The sequence below is a fragment of the Rhinolophus ferrumequinum genome, chromosome 20 (genome assembly GCF_004115265.2).
Source record: "Rhinolophus ferrumequinum isolate MPI-CBG mRhiFer1 chromosome 20, mRhiFer1_v1.p, whole genome shotgun sequence".
Taxonomy (NCBI): Eukaryota; Metazoa; Chordata; class Mammalia; order Chiroptera; family Rhinolophidae; genus Rhinolophus; species Rhinolophus ferrumequinum.
This window is the reverse complement of record NC_046303.1, coordinates 31,128,330-31,150,654: the sequence shown is the minus strand read 5'-3', so window position 1 is coordinate 31,150,654 and position 22,325 is coordinate 31,128,330. Positions and strand designations below refer to the sequence as shown.

Sequence of the window (22,325 nt, the reverse complement as noted above, 5' to 3'; positions counted from 1 at the left end):
CAAGAACACAGAGGGGTAAGGAAAAAATTATTTTTCCTCCCCTGCAGAGCAATAGACTATACTATATAGCCTAGGTGTGTAGTTGGCTATACCAAATAGGTTTGTGTAAATACTGTTAAAAAGAAAACCACAGGCCAAAAAAAAAAAAAAAAAAAAGGCATCACTTGTGCTAACATAAAGCCCCTGAATGCCAAACCTAGATTTAATACTTGACCTAATTGCTATTTGAACCTTTCCCAGAAACATAATAAACCAGTCTTGAATTTTCTGGTCAACACCAATGAAGAAATCTGTCACTGAGGCCCTCTCCACAATCCACTCCCACATCCCCATAGAAAGAAGAGGCAATCGGCATGATAAAAATCCTTGCTATTCCCTTCCTCCTAAGAGAAGCTGTCCTGGTCTAAAATTAATCCTTTGTTTTCTTTTGTTGATAGCTCCCTTGCCCCATCCTTCTTCTTATAAAAACCTTCCATTTTGTTCAACTCCTCTGAGTACTGGGAACTTAGTTGCTAAATGGGATGCTGCTTGATTCATAAATCACTTAAGAAAGCCAATCAGATTTTCAAATTTACTTGGTTAACTTTTGTTTTTTAACAGTACACTCTATGATGTTTGCACAACCAGGAAATCACTTCACGGTGAATTTTTTATAACATATCCCTGTTGTTAAGCAGTACATGATTGTAGTAAGTATCCAATACATGGCAGAGGCAAGTATTTGTTTCATAGAGTTTTTCTTCTGGACTATCTTGAATTCTTTCTATTTAAAGATATTTCACCTGTCTCTTTTTTAACCATATTTATGGTCACAATAATTTGCCAGGTAGGCAAAAATTGGAACAGGGATGGCCATTTTATAGATAAGTATGGTATTGTATTTACAACCAGATCTAGATTTATTTTGAAATTACTGTAGTACTTGCTGACTGAAAAAATTCATACACATTTACGCAACAATTATGCATCAAACACTGTTGTAGGTATTGGGGATGCAGCAGTGAATAAGATACAGTCCTTGCCCTCTATTAACTTTCATTCTAATGTGTACAATGACCAAACATGTCAACTGAAAAATAATTATCAACTACATGTTTCGTCACCAAAAAGAATTTATTCCAGGAAGAAGAAAGTGTTGCAATCCACTGCATGCAGACACGGCAAGCCACGTGCACACTCTGGCTTAAGTGCCATTTATACAAGGGAGGGTATTTATATAAGGGAAAATGGAAGTTAAGTCTGAGGGAAGTTAGAACCACAGAGTATTATTATCAACAGAGTTTTTCCTATAGGGTTCTCACCATTTCTCGAGTGTGAGAATTTCCATAAGCCCTAGCTCCTCTCACAGATCCTTCCAACTGATTATGTTCCCTTAAAGTTCCAGTTAGGATTATTACACATAGATACTCAAGAAACATGATGAAAAGCTTACCTATATAGTGATGCCAAACCTGAGTTGATTAAAATCCCAAAATCCATTCCTGGGCCTTAAAATGTAGCAGTTATGGCAAGGTTTGGGGGCAGTCCAAGAATGGATAACCAGGATTTTAAAAGCTAGGACTCTAAGAAACAATGTTGTGGAGGCAAGCTATAGATATTTTTTTCTTCTGGGAAAAAATAGGGATAAATCAGACATATAAGTCTGTGTGTAGCGGATGGATGGGATCTGAGCTTCCTATTTCTGTTTAAATAACCTTAAAGTAATTGTCTGGGAGTGCAAGTTGGTTAATGTTGGCATGTCAGCAGGAGCTCCCAAAACACTGAAACTCTTCTGTTTGCAGCAACTTAGGTGTGAGTCCTGCCGATTGCATAGGGATAGACCAATTGACCTCCGCGGGTTGCCTGCTCGCTTCCACCTCTGGACCAGCGCCACTCCCTCCTCCAGAGACCGGGTGAGGGAGAGGGAGAGCGGAGGCGCTCCCGCGGGAGGGGCGCGGGGCGTGGAGGGCGTGGGCCGGGGGCGGGGCGAGCCCCGCAGACTGGGTGCTCCCGGGAGCTGTCAGTGTCAGGCTCGGGGAGAGAGAGGAAGTGCTGGCTCCCGGAGGAGCGTGAGCCGAGCGGCCGGCGCAGCGTGAGACAGCACATCCTGCGCGCGCCGCGCCCGCCGCCCTCCGGAGTCGCCCGGGGGCCGCCGCCGCGCTCGGGGGATCCAGAGCAGCCGCCGCCGAGCGCGTCCAGGTACAGAGAAGGGGGGGTGTCGCGCTCTCCCGCCGTCGCGTCGGCGCCCCTGCGCAACAGTAGTGCGGCCCCGGCAGCCGCAGCCGGACCCTCGCTCGGCCCCGCGCAGCATCCTGCGTGCTCCGCTGCGCCCTAAGGTGGCCAGAGCCCTCCAGCGGCGGCCCCTTCCTGCAGCTCTCCCAGCAGAGCCGAGAGGTGAGTGCAGAGGAGGAGGGGTCGTGGTGTCTTCACCTTGTCGCCCACCTTGTGGGCGGGGAGGGGCGTCCCAGGGAGCCCCGCCTCGGTCTTCTCTTGGGGAGCAGAAGGCCAGCGGCAGTGAAATCCGCACCCCTCTGGGCCACCAGCAGACGGCCCTGGAAGGAGGAGGGAGCTGCAGAGGAAGGGAAAGAAGGATGCTGTTTGATTACATTCTCAGCTGTCTGCAAGGGTCTTAGATGCTGTTGCTACCCGCCAAGTTGGAGGGAGCGAATGTACTTCCAGCAGGACATTAATTAACACGCACGCAGGAAGATGCCAGTTTCTCTCAAGGCTGCAAAAAAGTGCGGGTGGGGGATGTGTTTTCGTAAACACCTTACCGGCTGCGTGGTTCTCCTTCCCCCACTCCCACTCCCGAAAATCACTCTGGCCTTATACATCTGTGCGTCGTCATCATAAGGGCTGTGATCCTGGCAGCACCGATGGGAACTGAGTGTGCCAGAGTCTCATGACTTGTACCTCCGCTAATAAGGTTAAGCAGAAACCCAGGATCAGGACAGGAAATTACTTAGGAAATCAGAGACTCAACAAAAATGCCCGAAGATGGAATACAATCATTATCCTGGCTTCTGCTACATCTATCTAGGTGAGGGGGCAGGAAAAAGTAGCCAGCCATTTTCTTGCCTGGAATACATTTCAAGTGGGCACGCTAGACTTCTTGTAGTTCAAGGTTATGAAAAATTGCTTCCAAGTATTTCAGATTAGCAGGAATCTCAGCTAACAGTAAAGCATCTGTAACTGCAGAAGACATCATAGGGCTACTATTTAGCACACATATGAGTGACTGTCTATATACATATTTTCATTGTAGAAATTATAGAGAAAGATGGTGATCAGTGTTAGTAAATTTGAAATGGAGCTTTCAGTGCAAGCTGCATCCTAAGAGTCCTAGTGGGAATGGGATGAATACTTTCTCCGATTATTTAAAATGCCAAATTTTCTCTGAAAGTTTTGGTGTGGGGGGAAAAAGAGCCCAAACTCTGCTTCTGACCATATTTCTCAATAAAATAAAACCAGACACTCCTACCACTAAGTTGTCCAATGTTCTCTTCATAGACACCAACGCTTCCAAATTTCTTAAGGTGTGAGGACCCAGTGCTCAAAGAGCCATTTCTCTTAAAAGTCTTCTAGCACCATCGTGGGGATGTTTGGGCCCAGTGCAGGCTTTTCCCAGCCTGTCCAGCTCTGGGCCCAGTTTGGGGACCAGAACATCTCTTTTTCTTCCTCGTCTCTAGCCACAGGCACAGATTCACCTACTTCCTCTCCATTTGGACCTCGGCTACTGCAGCCTCTGCTGCCCAGTGCTCTAGAGGAGAGGGATGGCTCAGCTCCTCCTCCTACTGAGCCTGTCCTCTCCTATTGAAAACATGTCCTGAACTCTTTTTGTGTTAAAGATCTACATCGTTAGGTATAATCGCCATTTGGGGTATGGGCAGAGGAAAGAAACTCAACCCACAGGACAATGGGGCAGATTCTTACAGTGGTGGTTCCTGGTCTCTAGTTTCTAACTCCTAAGATAGTAAGAGGAAGTCACCCAGCATTTCTGTCAGCCTGTTTTATGTCTAAGAAGGGGCTCTTTAGCTTTCTTCCACACCCCTTTTACTTCCCCACTCTTTTCCAAGTCTACATTTGCTAAATAAGCCTTTCTCTTAACTCCAGTGCAGACCCAAGAAATTCTTGGGGATCCATCTAGGGTGCTGCACTGTCCATACTCAGAACAGCCCCGAGGTCCAGTCCTCTAAAACACACGCCAGGTCTTTAAATCCAGCTGTGTCTCTTAGCACAGACTGTGTGCATAGGCTACATCCACAGTTAGATGCCTAAATGGGCCATTCATTCTCCCTTGTCACCCTGTTTCTGTCTGTCACTAATCTAGCATCAAATGAAAAGGACATACACATCTGTTGCAAACATAAGTATATTCCCTCACCATTTTGTTCTCCTTACACTTTGTTCCACCAAATAAAACAAAGGTTGATAATATATTGAGCAATTTAGCATTGCTCAGGACATTTAGTAAATGAATTATACTACATTTACTAAAATGTATTGAGCACTTGAACAGGCATTACATTTTAAACTACTTTTCCATGTATTAACTTACGTAATCCTTACCAAAATCTTATGAGGTATTATATTATTTGTAATCCTATTTGACAGATGAGGAAACTAAGACGCAAAGATGTCAAGTAACTTTCTGAAAATTGCTCAGCTGATAAGTTGTAGAGACAGGATTTGAACCTGGCAGTCTGACTCTACTCTTCTGTAGAGTCAACAATTCTATTGGTTAATTTTCATCTATGGAATACCAGCCTCTTTTCTTATGTTATCTCATTTTGTTCCTTATATTAATCCTGTGAAGTAGATAATTACCCATATTTTGCAGATGATGAAACTCAGTTACGTGACATAGTCAAGGTTATAGTTAATAAATAGCAGAGGTAGGATTCAAGTCAGATCTGTCCAACTCTAAGACCAAAACTCATCCATTTTCGCTAGTGTCCTCTGTGAAACAAAAAGCCGAGCTTGTCTGGTTCTTTTGGGTTTGCTGTTCAGTTTCCCTGTGAGCCATTGTTATTTCCTTTACGCCTCAAGTATAGCCATACTTTTTTTGCTGTGGATGATGTGGCAGACCCAAAGTAGGACTATTGCTCTTTTGAAATTAAATGTTGTCTTGGTTCTATCTCCTTAACGAAGTTAGCTAATTCCCTGTAATACTTTGTGGATCTCAAATGCCAGGTAAATAGTTGTTTCCTTGATATGGAGATCCCTTTTATTAGGAACTTTTGTGGCTCCTACATCCCCTAGAAAATGTGAGAAAATATGTTCTTTAGGGAACTTTGCTGGAACAATGAACTTCTGGGGTTGACTTTTTTGAGAATTAACTAACGTTAACTTGACTCTTATTTGTTCGGCATTTTATAAGCCTTTGTCTAGGTCCATGTAAAAATGTATCCTTTTGACTGCGAACGTGTCATCGCTGTCAGAACTCACTTCCTTTGCTTCCTCTCTACAGAGAGCCTGGCATCAGAATGTCAGAGCGAGGCTTGCATTGTAACATAGACACTGCTGCCCAGATGGCAACCCTGAGGAGCCCACATGTTCAGAAACCATGTCCTGATTCATTGTTTAGAGGAGGCATCTTAAACAGGAGTCATAGGCATTGTGGAGGGCAGGTGCGTGATACATGCAGGGGGTCATTGAGCTCGATAAAACTGATGCAAAATTTTATGCGTTTGTGCATACATGAAGTTTTCTAGGACAAAAATAGGGTATTTGTGCCTAAAAAAAGATTAAGAACCACTAGTTCAAGTACACTGTTTAAGAAAGAGAGCAGGGAGCAGAGGCCACTCTGCTGAACTGTGTTGAAAACAAGGCAAATCTGACCAGAGGAAGCCAAGAAAAAATGTTCTTGGCTCTCGGGACATTTTGGGCATTTTGCTACCAAGGCATGCTTGAGGTGCACAGACGTAGGTATAGCTTACACTAATGCGTGCTTGAACCAAGTGAGGTCTCCGGGAGTGGCAGGCAGCCCTGGCACTGTTTGCCATTCATTGGGTGCTTACCGTGTTCATATTCAGGGTTCATCAAATCATGCCAACATCCCTGTGAGGCTGACACTTTAATCTTCGTTTGGTAAACAACAAATATGATGCTTGGAAACATTAAGCCACTTGTCAAGGGCACATGAAGCCAGTTAGCGGAAAGGCTGGATTTCAAATTCCAAAGCCTGTTTATTCTCTTCCCATCATATCTCACTGTTGCCCTGTGTGGGATGCCAAAAAGTACTGTTTAGTGTAACTTTCTATTGTGGCAGGACAGAGAGTCCCTCAAGAACATGCTCACACTCCAGATAGGAAAAGCCTAAATGTGTTACCAATGGGGAGCAAGAATATTAGACATCTCTCTCTCAGTGTGGCAGATGATAAGCAACCCCTACTTTCCCTTGAGGTGTGCTGAAGCCACACGTTTGATTCTGAAATGTCAGCAGGTATATTGCTCAGCACCAAATGCATAGCTGACCACAAGTAAGACAGCCCAGAAAGTGGATTTGGCAGGGGTAGCCGCAAGTCAAGACTTTACTCATTGCAAAGATGAGTTTACTTCAAAGCTGAATTCAAAGCTGCCAAGTGTTCTGGGGCTCACCTGATATAGTGGCTGCTTTAGTGTTCCTGATCCAGAACACTAATTTGATAGTAAACCCGGAGAGGACCTCTACTTAACAGATGACCTACTTGCCCTTTTGTTTTAGTTCATATCAATCCTCAGATCCTCACATGTAGCTGTACTTGCTTCCAAAATTGACTTAATGCCTAACATTTTTATGCTTTATCCATATTCATGCTATACTATAGAACAAGCCACTTTCATTTTGGGGTATGGACCAGCTAATACCCTCAGTGTGGCAAAAACACAAAGCAGAAATTTGTTAGAGTCAAGGGCATTCTTTATAATAAAAGTAAGCCTCAGGAACTGTAAAGGATGATTGCACTTGATCAATAGATCTTCCTAGGAATAGATACCAGTGTGCTTCATTATGCTTCAACAGTGTTTCTCTCCCATAACCTCTGAAGAATGAATAAATGGATTGTTTGTTTTTTTGTTGTTGAGTTGTGTGAGTTCCTTATATATTTTGGCTATTTGCACCTTATCGGAGGCGTTGCTTGCAAAAATCTTCTCCCATTCATCATCTATATCTCACAGTATGTGTTCACCACCCAGAGTCAGTTCTCCGTCCATCACCATATATATAACCCCGTTTACCCTCTTCTAGAACCATCCTCCCCCCTTACCCTCTAGTAACCACTAAACTATTGTCTACGTCTATGAGTTTTTGTTTCTTCATTGGTTTGTCTTGTTCTGTTGTTCTTTTCAGTTTTATATACCACATGTCAGTGAAATCATATGGTTCTTGACTTTCGCAGTCTGACTTATTTTGTTTAACATTGTAATCTCCAGACCCATCCATGTTGTCGCAAATGGTACTGAGATATAGATGATGTATTACAGAATTGTACACCTGAAATCTCTGTAACTTTACTAACCGTTGTCACCCCAATAAACTTTAATTAAAAAAAAGGAATGCACGAATGCGTGAATTTATTTATTTATTTATTTAATGACTTAGTTTCCCCATCACCTCAGCCCTCTCCCTTTGGCAAGCATCAGCTTCTTCTCTATATCTGTGGGTGGCTCTGTTTCTGTTTTGTTTATCCATTTTTTTTCTTCAGATTCCACATATAAGTGAAATCATGTGGTATTTGTCTTTCTCTGTCTGATTTATTTCACTTAGCATGAATACCCTCTAGGTCCATCGACATTGCAAATGGCAGGATTTCCTTCTTTTTTATGGCTGAATAATACTCCATTTTATATATATGTGTGTGTGTGTGTGTGTGTGTGTGTATATATATATATATATATATATATATATATATATATATATATATCACATTTTCTTTATTCATTCATCTATTGATAGTTACTTCCATATCTTGGCTATTACTTGTAATGCTGCAATGAATATAGGGGTGCCTATATTTTTTCAGAACAGTGTTTTTGTTTTCTTTAGATAAATACCCAGAAGTGGAATTGCTGGATCGTATGGCAGCTCTATTTTTAATTTTTTGAGGAATCTCCGTATTATTTTCCATAGTGGGTACACCAATTTACAATCTCACCAACAGTACATGAGGGTTCCCTTTTCTTCACATCTTCACCAGCATTTGCTATTTGTTGATTTAGTGATGGTAGCCATTCTGACCTATGTGAGACCATTGTGTTTTTTATTTGCATTTCTCTGATGATTGGTGATGTTGAGCATCTCGTCATGTGTTTATTGGCCATCTGTATGTCTTCTTTGGAGAAAAATCCATTCAGGTCCTCTGCCCATTGTTTAATTGGTTTGTTATTTTGGTGTTAAGTTGTATGAGTTCATTATATATTTTGGATATTAACCCCTTATTGGAGGTATCATTTACAAATATCTCCCATCCAGTAGCTTCTCTTATTTTCTTGATGGTTTCCTTCACTGTGCAAAAGCTTGTTAGTTTGATCTAGTCCAATTTGTTTATTTTTTTCTTTTGTTTCCCTTGGCTGAGGAGGCTTATTTCTAAGAGCTATGTTTTCTTCTAGGAGTTTTATGGTTTCAGGTCTTACATTTAAGTCTTTAATCCATTTTGAGTTTATTTTTGTATGTGGTGTAAGAAAATGTCCAATTTCATTTTTTTTCCATGTGTCTCTCCAGTTTTGCCAATACCACTTATCTTTACCCCATTGTATATCCTTGCCCCCTTTGTCATAGATTAATTGACCATATAAGCAAGGATTTATTTCTGGGCTCTCTATTCTATTGATCTATGTATCCTTTTTTTTCTTTTAAATTAAATTTTTTTTTAATTGGGGAATATTGGGGAACAGTGTGTTTCTCCAGGGCCCATCAGCTCCAAGTCATTGTCCTTCAATCTAGTTGTGGAGGGCGCAGCTCAGCTCTAAGTCCAGTTGCTGTTTTCAATCTTAGTTGCAGGGGGCGCAGCCCACCATCCCATGCAGGAATTGAATTGCCAACCTTGTTAAGACCTCTCCCATTAATCACCTGAGCCATCCCGCTGCCCTACCAGCAGCTCAGTGGCAGCTTGTTGTCTTCAATCTAGTTGTAGAGGGCGCAGCTCACTGGCCCAGGTGGGAATCGAACCGGCAACGCTGTTGTTAAGAGCTGGCGCTCTAACCAACTGAGCCATCGGGCAGCCTCTATGTATCTGTTTTTATGCCAACATCATAGTCTTTTGATTATTGTAGTATAACCTCTAAAGGACTTTTGAAAATTCTGCTACTCCCTCACCTCCACACATTTTAGGTTGGCATTTGACAGTTTTCATAGTAAATTTAAAGAATCACAATGAATGTGATTTCCAGAATGTTGTAAACTTTGATATTTATGAAGAAAATGATAAGATCATTCTTTGAATCCAATTAAAGAATGGATTCAAATATTACACCAACTTCTATTTAAAAGGTACCTGAAGGAGCTCTTCAACAAATGGGTATTTTTATACCTTGTGGTCAAGCATCACTGTAAGATTTGGGTTTCTTTTCTTTTCCCTCTGATAACGTGGAAGAAGGGCTTTTGTGAAATTGGAGGTGGGAGAGGATTACTGAATGAATGTCACTAGCTCTTCCTAAGCCTGCATGTTCTTTAGAAAGCCTTTGTGGACACCAGGGGCGCGCAATGCCAGTTTGAAGAGCGTGCAATTTCTAGCACAGGTGCAGTATGTTCCATGTCATGTGGGGTAGTTGCCAGGAATCGGGTCCCCAGCCTTTGTCTCTGAGGCTGAAACTCAAGGTGGACAGGGCCAGAAGGAACTGCAGAGCTACTGGTCCCATCTCCTCCCTCAGACAGGTGACTGTGTACATAGCTGTCTTCCCTCTATTCAATGTTTTATAGGCAAAAATCGACCCACTCCAGTGTTTATCACTGTCATCATCATTATTATTATTATTATTATTATTATTATTATTATTATTAGTTTCAGGTATAAAACAACACAGTGATTAGATATTTATATATCTCACAAAGTGATAACCCCAATGAGTCTATTATCCATTTGACACTGTTTGTGATTACTACAATATTATTGACTGTAGTCCCTATGCTGTACTTTATATCCCATGACTATTCTTTTTTTAATTATGGCTGACATTCTATATTATTTTATATTTTTTTCAGGTGTACAGCATAGTGGTTTCAAGTGGTTTTTATTTCAGTGATTCTCAGCCAGGAGCGATTGTCTACTTTGGGGGACATTTGGCAATTTCTGGAGACATTTTTGGTTATCACAACTGGAGAGAGAGGGTGGTTACAGGCAGATATCTAGTGGGTACAAGTCAAGAGTGCTGCTGAACACTTCACAGGATAGTCCCCATGAGAAAGAATTATCCCCCCCAAAAATGTTAATAAGGCCAAGGTTAAGAACCCCTGTTTTAGATGTTTGGTTTTCTCATTGAAATCTTCCCTTCTATAATTTAAGTCCATTTATTTGTTTGGTGTTTTACAACGTAAGAGCACAACGTCTAAGAGGCATAAGGTAATGGAAAGAAGAAGACAAATATCCCACTTACAGCCTGTGAGAGCCTCAGTTTCTTCATCTGTAAAATGGAGATAATGCAAAGTTGTTGTTAGGATTGCAGGTAATGAGAGTACAGAGTCTACTACATGGCACGTGCTCAGTGTGTGAAAGATGCTTTTTATTATCTAACAGCAAGTACGTATCACCTTCTAGCTTTCTCTTCTCAGGGTTGTGTATGATCTTGTTCTCCTTTGAACTAAAGGTATGTTTTTAAAAGATTTTTATTTTGAATTCTACTTGTGTACGTGCCTCCTTCCCGTTCTAGGCTCTAGGCTCCCTGAGGTGTCCTTGTACAAGCTTTGTTGACCTGAAATATTAATCAGAATAGATTCCACTTCATTTTCCTTTTATTATAAGATTTAATTCTTTCCCCTTGGATCATTTTCATGTGTTTAGTAAAAACATTCACTTCCTGAAATGTAGCCCCCATTGCACGTCTGGGCCCAGTCTCGTTGTAGGCTTGGTAATGCCTAGAATTCTGAAAGCCTTGCCTTCCTGAATCAGGATCACATGGAGCCTTTGCTGGGGGAGGGGTGTCTTGAGGAGGATATCCTTTCAGTCTAGAAATGACAGGCAGGATAGTTTGAGTCTGGTGTTTTCCTTTATGCACCTCCTGGGCTAATTCTCTTGATCTGCCTTTGATCTGACACTCTCCTCTGAGCAGGACAGTACTTTGGTTCCTTTTGGTGAGAAGAGGGGACATTTTGATTCATTTGTCAGGTTTCTATTTTATACTAATGTCTAGACTGAAGTCAAAAGCAGTGCATATGTATATTTTAAATGGCGCTGAGGGATAAACAGTGACACAATATTTCATGTCCTTTGCCTACAATCAGTTTCCCTTTTAGAATGCAGATTTTTCTACTCTAACCTGAAACAGTACCCATTTCTTTGTTTGACAAGCTGAAGATTTTAGTAATTGAAATGGAAAGTAGTTTAGATCCTGTAAAGCACATATGAAAGCCTTTAAGCGTTTATCAAGCCTTAGAGTGTGACAGTAAGCCCATGTATAGGGGAAGACATGGCATTCTGTCTCAGAATCAGCGTGTGGAATGTCAGCAGTTGGTGGGTTTGGGTGGTTGAAAAGGTAAGTAGGCGCTGTGGGTACTCTTTGTTTTGACAGTGTCCCCTGTAAATGATGGTACGTCTCCTATTTCACTATCCACCTCATTAGGATCAAAATAGCAAGGGGTAGTGGGAATGGTATATATTTTGTGAAAGAAAGAATAACAAAAAAAAGTCTCTGCCTGTTTCCTTGAAAAGTGTGACTTTGTTCACTTTCAGAAGGTGTAGGTTACCGCTGATTTGGAAAGAGGATCTTCCCCCTTTGAATGCTTTGAGGCTCAGAGGAAAGTGAGAAGCTATTTACATAAGTTAAAATGCCAAACGAAATCTTCCAGTGCAAATGTGGACCACCCAGGGACATTGTAAAGGCCAGCTTTGGGGTTTTGAATACAGATTTTCTTGCTTCCTCTTTTTAAGCTTTTTAATGTTTTTTCAAATGCTGCTGAAAAGTAATTGGCATAATAGCAAAAATGAAATCCCATATCTTTTGTCATAGATTTTAAACGTGGTGGGGTGGGGGGGAGGTATGTAGCCATTTCCCTTGTGAGCCCCTTGTTTTAAAACATAAAGAAACATGAATTCCTAAAATTTGAAGGCCAACGAGTTGTAGATTTTAAAGTAGTAACCTACTTTAAACAGTTGTAGGAGAGGAAAGATTCTCTTTAAGTGTTCCCTCGCCCTGGTGAACTTTCCTTTTGGGAGTGGGCCCGGGTATTGGAAATGTCACCTTTAAGATTGTCAGCACCACCACTGCTTTCCCAAACACTGGGGAGGTAGATCTGGGCAGTGCCTGGAAAGAGTTGCTGAGCTCCCTGGGGGAAAATTCAGAATAAAAGTTGTTTTCACCAGGGCACATGTCCTGGCAGCCGTGTAGTGAATTAGGACACTTAGTGCTTTCTTAGTCTTTATACCTGTAAAAAAAGAAGTTGTTCGTGACACTTGCTAAAGAAATGGTAAGGCAGGCTTTGTTTAGGGGTCTAACTTGATAGCTGTCTGGACCCCTATAGTGAGGTTTTGCAGTAGGGGAGATAGATTGGACTCACCTCTGAATATAACAAGGAATAGTGGCATTTATAACTAAGGAGCAGGGTGGTGGTCAGTGGACAGGAAAATTACTAAGAGGAAATATCAGGAGAGGGATTCAGGCTAAACCAACCTACCAGTATTCTTGCTGAGGGCAGGCCAGGGTGATCAGGTGTCACTTGGGAGATGCTGGGAGATGAGGAACCTTGATCAGATGTCAATTAGATATCAGCGATCAGATATTGAGGGGTGGAGGATTCTAGCTAAACTGACTTGACAGGATTCTTGCTAAAGTTGGGCTCTTGAGAACATGCCCACGGACAGGGTCTAGTTGCAAAAGAGGTCAGAGGAGCCTGTCTAGAGTTTGGTCAAGGAGAGAATCTTTGTCACCCACTTCTCAGAGGGCGTGCCACAGCGAAGATTAGGTGGGGATGGTAAAGGAGGGGCACTTGCCCGTGTCAACCATGCGTTAAGGAAGGTGAAAAGTAACCAAAATGCTGGATCATTGAAGTAGATTTGGGACTTGGAAATGTATCGATCAGGTTAAGCTGCATCATGATACCGTAACAAACAACTCCCGAACCTGAGCAGAGTAACACAACCAAATATTGTTCTCTCTCATGTTACATGTCCAGTGTGGGTCAAGAAAGGGCCCTGTTCGCCACATTCACTCAGAGCCCTCTGCGGAGAGAGGCTTCATCTTGATGTATGTCGCCCCAAACCCTCACATTTCATTGGCCAAAGCAAACCAAATGGCCCTGCCTGACTACAAAGACGTTGTTAAGCATAGTCCTAGAGGAGGGAACTACAATTTTTGCGGTTAACCCAATGACAGAGGAAGGGAGGGACTTGCTTGAGTTCTGCCTATTCCTGCTGCTACCACACATGTAGGGGTTTCCGTATCCAACTTTAGTAGTACCTGAAAGCATGCTCATTTAGAATACAAAATGTATTTGAATGATTTTAGCATCATGACTAATAAATAACAGGGTCCTAGAATTAGTGAACTTACAAATCTAGATTTTACTTATAATAAACAGAAGAAATATGTGTAGGGGTGAAAATTAGCTTCCTGCAGTGGTTTTGCAATTACAGTCAAGAGTATTTATTCAGTACTTATGGAGTGCCAGCCATGAGCAAGACCGAATGCTTTGTGGTTATATGTTATCACATGTATCGCATGGTTGTCACATAAGGTGAAATGTAATAAATACCCAGTAGAGGTATCTCAGAATACAATGGGAGTTCCAAGAAGGGAAGTGATTGATTTATAATTAAGTGAATAATCACTTTTTTGAATTTGCAGCTGACCAGATCTCAGTGTTAACCAGGCAAAACCATTTGTATTAATGTTTTATCTTTCTCTTTTGTTCTTGGGCTTGATTTGATCCCAGAACAAGTCATGACAGTGATTGAGAAGTACTATGAGAGCATGACCTCTGGAACTGGGGTTCAACCCCCCCAGTGTCACCCCTTACTAGCCACGCGACCTTGACAAGTTCCTTTGCCTCCCTGTACCTCATTTTCTTCGTCTGTAAAACAGGAATGATAGCAATACTACCACTTCCTAATGTTGGGGTAAGGTTTGAAAGAATAAATCCCACTTAATTTTCCATTTCTTATAGGATTAAAATTTTTTTTCCCTTGGATCATTTTCTTGTGTTTAGTACAAACATTGACTTCCTGAAATGTGTCACTTTTTTGGGTATCTGGGCCAAAAGTGAGTGTGGGCTTGGTCATTCCTGGGATTCTGGAAGCTTTGCCTTCCTGAATCAGGATCACATTGAGTATTCTGTCTGTGCTGAAAGAGCAGTATAGAGCTCAGGGTAAGTGCGCTGTAAGGGCCAGATGGTCAGTCAGTGTTTTTCCTGGCTTGTGAGTCATCCTTAGTCTAGAGACCTGTAGAGTATCGAGTTGGCCTCTATTCTGATCTTGGAATTCAGCTCTGCTGAGAACATTTCCTGGTCCCCTTATGTCTAACCCCAGCACTCCAAAGTCATGTTAAATTAAAATCTAATGTGGTACAAATCCAGTGTGGCTAAATCATGGAGGCATTCTGCTTGTTTGAGTCCAGAAAGTGAAAAGGTCCATGTGCTTGGGATCAGCACCACAGGTAAAGGCTTGATGAGCTAGCGTGAGGGTATGAAAGACGGGAGGCTGTGTGGCTCATCCTGGCAGATACACACCCTCTCTTTCCTCTAGCTCTTCTTTGGCTCTCCCCTCCCCCACCACTCCTCAATTACAAAGTGGATGAGCATGAGATGATGTTGCAGAGAACTTGTGGGCTGTCGGTAGGTGAAGGGGGTGTGGGCATGAGGATTCTATCTTTGGTAAATAGGTAGGAGGACACCTATCTATTGCAGCCCAAACTTCTAGGAGAAAGGAGAGTTCACATCACTATAATGGAGAAACTTTCATCGATTTAAACCATTCCAGATATGGACGGGCTGCCTTAAGGTAGTGAGTTCCGAGTGCTCAGGGGAGCTCAAGATGTCACCACCAGTGAGGATTGTCTGTGGAGGGATTACTGCACCAATGAGAGCTCAGATCAGTGTTTGATGATCTCTACATTATTTTTTTCCCCAAATTTAGGAATCTGTGATTTTGTGTACTCGACAGAGCCTTCCATCACTCTTACCTCTGGTCAAGTTCTGCCATTCACTTGGGGCCAAGAATAAGAGGACAGGTGCCAAACTGGAAAAATAAATGTGACAATCTATGTTTACTTCTTTTCCCATGTAACTGTTCAAGCTGTAACATTCGTTCGTTCACTCCTTCATTCAATAACCATTTCCTGACACTGGAATGCTATAGCAGTGTCAGGCCAGGTTGAAGGAAACTTAGTGGCTTGTGACAACCATTAAAAACAAACAAAAAAATGCTTGCATCTAACTTCATTGCAAACTGGCCACATCGCCATGCAGGTGAGGGCTCTTTCTTTCATTTGTTCATTTACTTATTAATTCAGTTGTCTTTTAATGTGCCTGATGATACTCAAAGCCTGATCCATCCTAAAGTCGTTTCAAAGGCGTATGCCAGAAACTCCTAACTACTGTTTTCTTTTTACAGTGTGAAGACCAGAAAACTACCAGATAGATGACTTAGGAGATAGAGTTCCCGCCCTGAATGCTTATTTTATGCAAAGAATGTATTACGAATTCTCATGTGTCTATTTTGGGCCCTTAATTTCTCACTTTTCCATTATATCCAGCAAAGGGGTGACACGTAAGGGAAGTGTTAATTGCAGCTGTTTGCATTGCTTAACCTATTTGAATAGATAGGATTGGTTTACCACGGAAATGTTTGATTTTCCTCCAGACTCGTGCATGTTTTAAAAATAAATGACATTTTTCTGAAGAGAAACAGGACCAAAGGGCAGAAACAATTGAGCTAGGTCAGTTCCGACCCAAGAGGGGAGCACCAAACACACACCTTTGCAGCTTGTTTCCTACGACACCCCCTCGAGCCCATTTGTCTATACGCCGTAGTCCACTTGAACTGTTCGCCATTCCCTAAACTTGGGCTGCTGCCTGCTGCCTCTGTCACTTCACTCAGGCTCACTTTCCTTCCACAGGAAATCTTCCCCAGTTCACATGGTATGTACATTTCAATGTCTCGTTCTTCTGGCCCCTCCTTCCTGAAGCTGACTGCGTGTTCCAGTTCCTGCACGATCTCCTTCATGCTCTAAACCTCTGTCGTGTACTGATCCCATCCTCCCTTGCAATGGAGCTCGTGTCTTCAGACCGTACCATGTTACAAGCTTTTTGAGACAGATGCTATCATGATCATTTGTGCAAGTCCCAAAGTACCCAGAGCAGCACTTTGAACTTTGTAGGGGCTCAGTAAGTGCTCATTAAATCGCATTAACATAAAGATAAATTTAGCATCGTGGAGTCAACTACTTGGGTCTCCTACATCTCAGCATATTAGAAAATTTGGCTGATTAGTGTGCTTTTCCCTCCCTTACAAATGTGTGGGGGACCTTGCTCAGATACCCAAGGTGTTCTCACTTCTCCCTCCATCAGGTAGATCATCCCACTGTCCCTCTCCTCTGTCCCCTTCCTGTAAGTGGTCACTGCAGCAGATCCTGCAGCGGTGGGGAGAAATATCCTCTCGTCTACCAAAAGAATTTGGGGTGAGGTGACTGTACGTGCATGAAGTGTGGGTGCATGCTCACATGCTGAGAACACGAGCAGGTGACACTCTTGGACATCGACGTTCTTATCTATAGTCAGGTGTCACGTTGCAGATGTAGAGACAGAGGTTATCAGAGGCAGCCAGCTGTCAGCTATTCCGATGGACAGGATTAAGGTCTGAATCTTAGTTTTGAGAGTCTAGATAGTAAGTTGTTCTTATGTAGCCAAAAATTCTCTAGCAACTTAGTGATGAAATTACACCACCCAGTGCAAATATATGTTGTATATTAGGCTACAAACATAAAATGCCAACTTACTCACTTGCCAGGAGAAACCTCTCTTCCCACGGCATCACAGTGCCCTTGCTTGTAGGTCAGTATTCTGAACTCTTCTGCGATGTCAGGTTCTTAGGCGCTTGGTCTCAGGTTGGAGCTAGGCATAGTTGGGCCAGTACTAGCCTGAGGACATTAAGGGTAGTCCTGAAGGCTCAGTCCAGAGGTAACAAGGGCATTGAAAAATCATGCAGATGGTCCAAGTATGTAATATATTCAAAGGGCCAGGAAGGGAGGCAGAATCCAGGTATGGCAACAGTATGGCAACTGAAGACACCAGATCCAGCAAAGGGTTGAGAGGGAGGGTTGGGGAGCAGATCTAGGAGAATCTCAAAGCCAATGGAGCTTGGACCCTTTTTACAGAGAACAAGGCTGCGAGGGGAGGAAGTCATTCACGCAGGTACATTTTTGAAGCCAAATTTTTTCATTCAACAAATGTTTATTGAGTATCTACTCTGTACCAGTCACTCTTCTAAGTATTGGCAGTGTGTCAGTGAACACTGCGGTTGAAATCTCGGCCTTAATTAGAGCTTAAATTCTAGAAGGAGGGAGAAACAATGAAAAGTACTTAAATATGTGGCAGACCATGTTATGGGGTGATACATGGAATGAAGAAAAATAAGGCAGCAGAAAAGACATGGAAATGGAGGTGCAGTGGGGGGAAGTTTGCTCTTTTAAATACGGTGGTCAAGTGAGGCCTAAGTGGGATACAATTTGATCTAAGTTTTGAAGAAGCAAATATTTCAGATGTTTAGGGGGAAATGTAGCAGGCAGAGGGGATAGTAGATGCCAAGTCCCTGAGGTGGCAAACTACCTGATGTGTGTGAGGAACAGCAAGGGAACGGGTCTGGAGACGGGATGAGAAAAGTAATGGGGCTGGACTGTGTGGGGCCAAGGAGGCGACTGTAGGCTGTTGGCTTTTACTTTGAGATGGGAGCCAGTGGAGAGCTTCAAGCAGAGAAGTGACATGATTTGACTTGTGTTTTTAAAGAATTACTGTTGCAGCTGAGAATAGACTGCAAGGGAGGTCAAGGATAGAAGTGTGGAGACCTACGTTTAGGAGGCCTTTGCAGTGATATGGGTGAAATGATGGTGGCTTGGACAGGGTGATGGCAGGGGAGTGGTGAAAAGTAGACAGCTTCTAGATGTGCTCGGAAAGTAGAGTCTGAACCATTTGCTAATGGATCAGGTGTGGGATTTGGTAGAAAGAGAACTCGGGAATGACGCCAAGATTTTTGGTCTGAGTTAGTTGGAAGGCTAGGATTACCTTTAACTGAAGTGTGGATGATGGAAGATTGGATGTACATGGAGCCAGAGTATGGGGAGTGGTCATCACAGTTGGTGTTTCAAGATGGTAGCCTGGCACCATTGTGGTGACTCCCCTAACAGATGCACAGGACAGTCGATGTCAACTGGTCAGGGTGTCCTTTTCCCTGGACACATTAGAGACAACCTGAAAAATGCACACTTCTTTTCCTGTCACTTCAGACTCCATTCTCCTTGGATTGTAATAGTCTTTATAGTTGTTCACTAATTATGTGGTGGATTTCCATTACGTTTGGTCAACCCTAGTGGTGATGTTTTGATACTGTCATGATAGTTTTGACTTGGGAGATGTCCTCTGTTTTAAGGTGTGGTCTATTTTAACTCTCAGAAAGTGATCATGCTCTATTTCCATTAATTCCAAATTCTTGGAGAGTACCTGATGTTATCTCCCACCACCCTAATGTTGTCACTCAAATTGGGCAAATCGCTTTTATGTCCCTACTCTGCCACTTCCTCAGGCTATGAATTGGTGGCACAAGTCTAACTGCAGTGATGTTCAATCAAAGAATGATCAGGAACAGGGAGAAAAGGAGAGAGATGTGTGCATGTAAGTTAGTACTTACTTTGGATATTTTGTTACTCCTTAGCATGGTCTTGAAAATTGAGATACAGTTCTTCTTTTACTTTAATTCTTTCTGCCAAACTTGGTTTTCTTCAACAGCTGATATATACAAGCCTACATCCTATTTTTACTCAGAGACAGATGGTTAAAACTGACTCCAGCTAAAAAAAATTGTTTTAAGTGTTGAATTAAAATATACCCATGAGTATCAGAAGGGTTTAAGCCTTTCAGAACTAGTTGAGAATCTGTTCTGACGACTGCCTCATTCCACTGGGTTATCCATTTATGTACAGAATGCCCTGTGCAGCCAAGCTTTTCAGATGGGTATTTGCTTTCTAAAAGGAATATAAAGGTTGTGCTGATGGGACAAATAGCAAATACCCCAATCCTAAGGGTCATTCAGCATTTGTGCTGACACGGTGTGTGGGAAATAGGCCGTGGTCCTGCATTTCTGGCAGTATTGATTTTTTTGCATTCTTATGAGCAAACCAGGATAGTTGAAAAAGTGGGTTAATCTTTGTACATCTGCCTTGATGTGTTTGTGCCTTGAAGTATCGAGGGATTTAGTTTGTATTTTTTTCACTTTCTTTCTCAGGTAGATTTAAACACATAGAGCTGAGTTTGCTTTGGTTATTCTGTGGTAGAGCTTCCCCACCAGTGCTCTGTAAATGGATTACACATTACATGTGTACCCAGATAGTAATCCCTTGGCCCTCCGGCTAACTAGAGCCCAGGTCAGTCTCCTGTAGTAATGGATGAAGTTGTGCAAATATCATCATGATCTATGGGTGTCATGTCACACAAAATGTTTTCTGAGGAAGGACCAAGGCAGAGATAAATTTATAATTTAAAATATACCAATTTTAGAATTGATATAGCCCAATGTATTTCCAACTCTTTCAACTGCAACTAACAATAATAAATAATACGATTGATGCATAACAATGAATGTGTGTATATCTAAAACACGCTCTGTGAAACAATCGTTGTCCTTCCCATGGATAGTGCATTCTACTAGTTCTAATCTGTTAATCGCAAATATTGCTGCCTGTGACTACTAACTAACTTGATTTTGCAATTTACCAATGGGTTGCTGCCCATGTTTAAAAAGACGGATGTGGTGTGTATTATAAGCTAGGAATAAATGATCTAGTCTTGTACTTGCTCAAATCCGTCTGTTTCCCTGTGGCCCACAGAGAAGTTCAGACCCCTTCAGCATGGCATAGCAGACCTTTGACTGTAGGGTGACCAATTTTTCCAGGTTTGCCTGGGATTTCTCTGGTGTGAGCAGTGAAAGTCCCGTATCCAAGGAACCACCTCACTTCAGTACATACTGGGACGGTTAGTCACTCAACCTTTGGGATCTGATCTCTGACTGAGTTTCCATCCTCATCTACCTCTATCTTCTTTTGTACTCAGCATTTCATCTATTCCAAATGACTTGTCCCACAGACTGGCCATTCTCTTTTCTACCTCCCCACCTGTGCCCATGCTTCCCTCTGCCTGGGAAGCACCCCTTACCTTCTGCTGCCTGCAGGTCTGGTCTTCCTCTGTGATGGTTTGGGTCTTCTCACTGCCTTGTGAGCACAGATTACTTTGATTTATGGGATCGTTAGTAGCTCTGTGTCTTTCTGTCTTATTCTTTATTACCTGTTGAACAAACATGAGAAGAAAAACTGCTGGGCATAGAGTGAGTGAGTAAGGCAAAGAGAGAATACAAAGGAAATGGAATAAACCAATATAGATGCCAAGCCCAATGGAATGGAGCAAGGTAAGATGAGAAACACATAGTTCCAGGCATTACAGTATTTAAGAGAGTGTGCTCTGGAGCCTTGGGTTTGAGTCTTGGCTTTTCACATGTCCAAGTGGTTTGCTTTGGGTGTGAGGATAGAGTATGACCTTAGCAGGTCCCTTCTCTACATGTGTTTTTCCACTCACCATAACTTCGATCGGTAGTCCTTAAAATTACCATGTCTCCCCGAAAATAAGACCTAGCTGGACAATCAGCTCTAATGCATCTTTTGGAGCAAAAATTAATATAATACCCTGTCTTATTTTACTATAATATAAGACCGGGTCTTTAATATCATATCATATAATATAATATAACATAATACTGGGTCTTATATTAATTTTTGCTCCAAAAGATGCATTAGAGCTGATTGTCCAGCTGGGTCTTATTTTTGGGGAAACACGGTAGATAGGCTTAATTACAAGTTCATAAGTGTTCTGTAGTTAATTTGGGAGGGTATTGAATTAAGTGGTTTTAAGATGTTGTAACCTCTGAGCATAGTTTTAGAAGATTAAAATTGACTGTGAACATTTATATTGCTGATTTACACTGAGAAAATCTATTTTGACTTTATTATTTAAGCATTAACATTTTCCTTCCCTTATTTTTATTAATGTGTCTTGATTTTATTTCCTTTAGTATGATAGTTTAGATTTTTTCTTATTTGTGAGTCGCAGGAACGTTGGGGTAGCTTGAATTTGCCTGCATTCTCCATCAGGATAGAATGCCCAGGGCTACCAGGCAGTGCTGTCTTGATTTAACTTTGCTGCACAGAAAATCTGGCTCCTTTATAGGGACAGCAGGCCAAGGACTCAGAGTCAAAGCTAAAGCTGGTTATGTCTGAAGATTTGCTTGTTACCAGTTATTTATCAGCCCTACAGTTTACCTGAGAGTTGTTTATTTTTAGACATGTTCATTTATCATCTTAGCAACTTGGAGAAAACAGCTTTAAATGCAATAGATGGCTCTGTTCTAAATCACTGATATTTTTTCTTCACTTAAAGAGAAAACCCAACTATCAGCGTGATGATTTATGCTCAAGGTATCTTGGGTGACAGATTCTAGATTGCTCAATTTGTTGGTTGAGATAAACAATAGAGGCTGTCAATTATAAATTGAATAGATTTTGCTAAATAATCCTTTTAAAGACAGAAAACAGATAGAAATGTAAGCCAGACAGGAAAACATTAAATGAATTGGTACACAATGGTAATGATTTAGGAAAAGATAATTCAATGGATGAGGCCATGCCAGAATTATGTGTTTGTTGCGCATTTGTACTAATGGATGAAAAAAGTTTACTTCCCACCCCCCAACCCCCATTGGAATAAAGATTTGTTGCATAGTAAGGAAGAACTTTTTCGAGTTTGGTCATTTGGAAGCTTAATGCACTGACCCAATGTAATAATTACGAAAAAATTTCTAATAGTGACGTTGTGGGAGACTTCACATTTCTATCGAATGGTTATTTAGCACTTCAGACACATTTATTGAGCATTCACTGCCAGGCATTAGAAGTATAGAGATAAA

General features: G+C 41.9%; 1 protein-coding gene across 9 annotated transcripts in view; it reads left to right on the top strand.

Annotated features, from left to right (window-relative positions):
- The first annotated feature begins 1,932 nt into the window (after positions 1-1,932).
- The window catches only part of DYNC1I1 (dynein cytoplasmic 1 intermediate chain 1), a 295,576-nt gene continuing 275,183 nt past the window's right edge, over positions 1,933-22,325 (top strand). For 5 of the 9 annotated variants that reach the window (XM_033088735.1, XM_033088730.1, XM_033088733.1 and 2 more), the window contains exon 1: positions 2,027-2,373. The gene's annotated coding sequence lies outside the window, so the exon portion shown is untranslated. Of the gene's footprint in view, positions 2,374-22,325 lie in introns of all 9 variants that reach the window. The other 4 variants (XM_033088732.1, XM_033088736.1, XM_033088734.1 and 1 more) reach the window with 1 other exon arrangement.